This window comes from Mizuhopecten yessoensis, unplaced genomic scaffold (genome assembly GCF_002113885.1).
Source record: "Mizuhopecten yessoensis strain PY_sf001 unplaced genomic scaffold, ASM211388v2 scaffold10651, whole genome shotgun sequence".
NCBI lineage: Eukaryota > Metazoa > Mollusca > Bivalvia > Pectinida > Pectinidae > Mizuhopecten > Mizuhopecten yessoensis.
The window spans coordinates 2,026,122-2,032,031 of NW_018408653.1; positions in this window are offsets into that span (position 1 = coordinate 2,026,122).

Sequence of the window (5,910 nt, forward strand, 5' to 3'; positions counted from 1 at the left end):
GAACCAGATGTTTTGTGGGTTGTCGCCAAATTGATTTTTAAGTTTTGTCAGAACTATAAAATCAGGATAATGTTGCTATAATAAAAACCGAACATACCTAATCATTGTTTGCTGGAAAAAGCTATTGTTTAGTAATCACTATGCTCTGATGAACAAAATAACTGCATCGTTTTGTTTAATTAGTTTTATCGATGAAGTATTAATGTCTATGAGCACTGCATTGCTATATTCAAACTTTGTGTAGACATACCACACGTTGTATAGAACTGATCATCGACATATCAAACCTTCGATAACTAACAAGAGTTTAGATTGTAGGCAATGTCAAAATCGTTATGAATTGTTTTTATTGTCGGATCGAATAATATTGAATTTAGATAAAATAACGATGTTATGCTAGCAGATAATATCTATGAAAAAACGCAGAAGCACATTAATCTACTGTTGTTATTTGACATCTGTTGGACATTCTATTTCGTTCTAAACTTAAGCAAGTTAATATGAGATATAAAATTGACATCTAGCAAAGCACGTGATATGATGACGTAAAAAATGGAAGTCGACTTTAATGATTGGCTGATTTGTGATTCCTTTAGGTCATACTATTAAAAATACCTACATGATATGCCAGACAATGGTAAACGTTGAACATATCAAAGCAACTACAAACAAAACCATTTGTTCGAAAAAATAAGATATTGTGTAATGTCCTTTATTCCAACTAATACTTACGATTGTTGGTTTGTGTATTGCTATGCTATATTCCCAGATAGGTATGTTGTTCCTGAGAATCCTAACTGGAAAAAGCGTTGGAGGGTTTCTGTTTACACTTAGACTAGTGTCGATATAAGTCACGGTCATTATGATTTGGAACACGTTTACAAAAACTGGTTCAAAACCTATGTTTGTCAAATGTGAAATTTCTACGAGTGCTTTCTCATTCATCTCTTCAGTGCCTCTGTATTGAAAGAGAGAACACATATCATCGATAAATTTAATTTATTAAGTATGATATAAACAGATTGTAATGAAAGATTAATAAGTAAAGCAACAAAATTAAAAACAAAAGAGTGCCAATACACAGTGAAGACCTTTCTTTTAAAATAAACACTTATAGTTAATAAATATAAAAGGTTTGTTATAACAACAATTTAATTAAAATATTAGCATGAACAGCTATATAATATGTTTGTGGTTTATCTGTTTTTATAATAATTGTTAAGTACAAGTGAAAAAATCAAGTACTTTGTAATGTTTGTACTGAATCGGCCGAATACATTGTCTTCCTTAAAGTTCTCAACCTCACATATAGCGAAGGACTGTCTCATCAATTCAGATGGTACCGGGATTTCCACATACAAACTACCGTACGTTTTATCCAATTTAGTTGGTATTGTTAGCACCAATTGGTTGCTGAAGGTCAAGGTGTCTACACATGACGGGTGGATGAGGATACCGTCTGGGTCCTAAAACATACATAAATGATACTACAGATACTCACTTACTGAATTTCAGGAAGGCGGTCATATTCAAGTATATATTTAATTTGCCCAACGTTATTGAACTCTGTCCCGCTATATGTAAAACACTAGAGAAGTCCACAGTCGTTTTTCGTTTTTAGTACGAACAATTACCCTCTGTCAAAGTAAGGTTGCCGAGTTGCGCAGTGGATAGTTAACTCTCCTTTCATCAAGGCTGCTAGGGTTCGATTTCCCGGTTTAGGGTTACCTACCCGACCACGTGGGGTTTCTCTCGATATTTCAGTATCCTCAAACAGTAAGACCCCCGCGCGCTAACATCTCGAGTAACAGGAGTGTTTAATATATAGTCATTTATGTGCACATTGCGATGATTTTCGGCTTGCTTAAATGTATAAAAGTGATTTGTTTTTGTTTCACAGTTGTTACTAATACGTTAATCCATATGTTGTAAAGCACTTTAGAGTAAGTTTACAAATCATATAAATATTGGATATTATTATTGTTATTATGTTACACATTTGTTTCATAGATCAAAAGTGAGGTTGTCGTTTGACCTATTTACTAACTCAGTACTAAATGTTGAACTAAGGGAATTTGAAATATGAAAATGCACTAACTTTTCAAATGTGACATACTGCTCAGACTACGGAAACGCCCTTGTGATTACAGTTAAAAATGATGTGGTACGCAAACTTCAGCTAAACTGGTAACTCGCACTAAAAGTATTCTTGAAAATCGAGCTAAGCATTTGTCGAAATCCAAGTTGGCTGTTGATCAGTCTCAAAATGAAACATGCTTATCATATGACTCTTTGATCTCTCCAGTACTTCCTAAATTATTACACACAAAAAATGCCAATACTAGGCAATTTGTTTTGATTTTCGGACCAGTCATATATACAAAATTTCAGAAAGTTCACACTTATCAGTCCTTAATATTCAATATGCATAAGTATGGACCATTGAGTGCGTATCTGAGAAATTTGAGAAAATCCCTCTGCTTCAACCTAAGAAATAGAACTAACAAGCTCCAATTATCAAAACTCAAGACGGCTGCCTTTCGGACATATTAGAATTCTGATCAGACCTAAAATATTATCCATAACTATAGACCATAAACTATCTTTTCGTGAAATTGTAAAACCAATACTCCAGTACTTTCTGAGAAAAAGTGCAAAAATGCATAACTTTCAAAAGTGAAATAAAATAGTTAAATAGTAGTTAATATGCAATACTTTGCTTCTAGCTACATTTCTGGATTATTTTTGCACTACATCATATTTTTATGAGTTAAAGGAATATCAATTTTTAAACTTCAAAATAGAATTCGTGTATAGGGCCAATTAAAATCGTTCGGAAGATAATCTTTACTTCTGGGTTCATGAAGCTTTAATGATTGTTTGAGATAGTGTATTGATATAACATCTTTTGCAGCATGTTTTTCATGCTTTTAAACGATTAAACTGATCGGATATGTGATAAAGATTTCATCGAAAACTTTTTAAAATTAAAATCCAGCTGTGGTGATTTTAAAGGAGGGAGCAGTAAACAACTTTTTCAATCTGAGTAATATTAAGCATACCAATAAATATTGTAACTAACATGAACAGCAAAGGATGTTCACATTCTAGATCAATTAGTATAACCAAGTGCAGATAGGTGCTATTGCCTAGAATTGAGAGGTTAAACCCTGATCAGCTGTTTTCTTTCATATTGTTTCGATTCAAGTGCTGTTTTACCATTATCGTATATAATGACAAACATCACACATACATCTGTAGAAACTCATGCCAATAGCCAAATGAAATGCACATTGACATAACATTAAGATATCTTTACAGTTCGCAAATGTTCACATAATATTCCGATGGCGACATGTTCGTCAAATTGAAATATAATAGTTACCTCTTGTATTTCCTCTTCAGTTATTTTGAAGTAGAATTCGAATAATTGCGATGACCCTTCGCCCGAGTTAGTCAATTTTACTGTAAGTTTGTAAATTGTAAGTATTTTCACCGACTCCGGAAACGCAAGAACCGATACCTTTAAACCAAGTCTGTTTGCATTTGACATTGATACGGTAGTGTATGGTATGTTCGAGATAGTCAAAGAGCAATGACTCACTATCCAATATTTGTTTTGAGGAATACATGGTAAATTAGACCCAGTGTTGGTAACGCTTATTCCTGCTATGTACAATCCGTCCAAACCTGATCCATCATTCGTTGTCGATGTCGTGATTTGGTAAAGTCCAGATGAAAGAGGGGGTATTTCCACAGTCAACGATGCATTACCTATTCCACCTATAGGTAACGATGAAACATTCTGGTGTTGTTGAACAACTAGCTTCTTCATCTGAAACGTTGAAAACACTAACGCATATACATGTTTTAGATTAGCAGTTATAAAGAGGTATATCCATTTTTATATATGTATTCAAGCAGCAAGTGTTGGGAAGTTGGACACTTATTTCCAGCTAATGAACGATGGTTACCTCTCATTAAGCATATATCTAGAAAATGGACGTCAGCATTCTAAAATCAAATAAAGTTTGTATATATTGGAAAGTTATAAAATCGCTAGGCATTGGCGGGGACTCTGAGACCTCGTAAACGTAATCTGATTCATAACAGAAAGACTATCTTTTGAAATATTATCCACACAAGTAAACAAAAGTTGCATAAATTGCATTTAGGATGAAACTGGTTGATGCACAGTGCAACATACAGTTCGCTTTTTTTTTTAAATATCTTCAAGAATTATAAAAACAATCGTTCGTTTACACATTAACAGGCATTTCAAAAAAGGACCTCGGTTGGACCTTAGGTCTTAAGGGTATCGATATTAAGTCACGTTTGAATTATTTCCCATTTAAATTAAACAAGTTTACAAGGGAAGGAGTTGGTGGGCGTTGGGGTGTGAAATTAACGACTTTAATTCAAAAATCGTAAGGCTTTCCACCAATGAGAGTTTTAATTACAGCATATTAGTGTCTGAAGGATATTTTAGAAGGTTTCACAATGTATCAAATTTAACTCCGCCCAGAGCACTAGGGACGTTCATTGTCATACCATCACAATGCCTGCCATCCTGATTATAAGAAAGTTAAGTACTTGAGAACCTCTATCATACATTACAAAAGTATTTACCCAAAATGTAATTTACCTTTATCTTTATCATACAAAAAATACAAAAAAAAACAATTACCCCCACTCCCTACTGGAAATGTGAGAACAAAGGGTAATAATATTCATCTACGGTCCTTTCTATTCTAAAAGTAAAAATAAATAACACGAAACCTTCTCAAAATTAAAAGCATTGACCTAATAGTGAGAACTTAAGCGTAACCTTTTTCATAAAACAAGGCACGAGAAAAAATCCCCGACCGATATCAATAAAATACATACTGTATAAGAGTTATATATTTTATAGGTTTGCATGGATTTGCATTTATAGCCGCCATTATTTTTGGTTTTGATCATGTTAAATTATTGGAAATTTAATACTGTATATAGTATAACCCGGTAGTTGAAAACGTTTATTTTACAATAAGAAGTAACGTCGTTCAACTGTTGCGTAAACAGTGAAAGAGAATATTTCCACTACTATATATATTTCCGAAATACTTTACCAATGGAGAAATATTTACACCGCGAAAAGTTTGAAAAGTAAAAGAGCGAAACGAGCATTTTTGTCAACCTTATCATGAATAGTTTGGGTAGATAAAGTAACAGGACTCCATGACATGTCACGTTATAAATAAAAGTCAAATAAACCTAAAATATGTGATAACCAATAACATCGATACATTAAAATAACTTATTACACTTGCTATTTGATGTGATAAATGTATCACGTTCATGCGGAATCACTCTAGTGTTTACTGTGTACTTACAGGAATCATATCGGAAACTTTGAAATATTTTGTAGTATTCTGGGTAACCACAAAATCCACTTTCAGATATATAACAAGAGGATACGTTTCCCCGGGGATCGCTTCCTCTGTCATTGATAAGATAACTTCAAAATCGATGGTATCTCCGATTGTGGAAGTGTTGCTGTCATAAGCTCCTACAAGGAAACAAGTAAATGTCGTGTTTGAAATACACATCTAGAGTGTATAGGAAAAGAAGCAAATATATGGACAACATCATAATTAGATACATGCATAAACAGAATATATTTTCCTTATTACCCTGTATCTATGCAGTCCAATGATGGCAGGCATATGTTTTATTATTCGAAGTGCATTATCGCAGCAATAACAGAGACAAATTGAAAAGTTTTACACAATATTACAAAAAATCGTACGAGGCCTCAATACTCATAAAACAAAGTAGTAAACTACATAAACACTGCTTTATGGACATAGTTGCGATGATATCAAATTGTAAAGTTCTTTCATTACCTTTGTTTGGCAGGTAACCAAA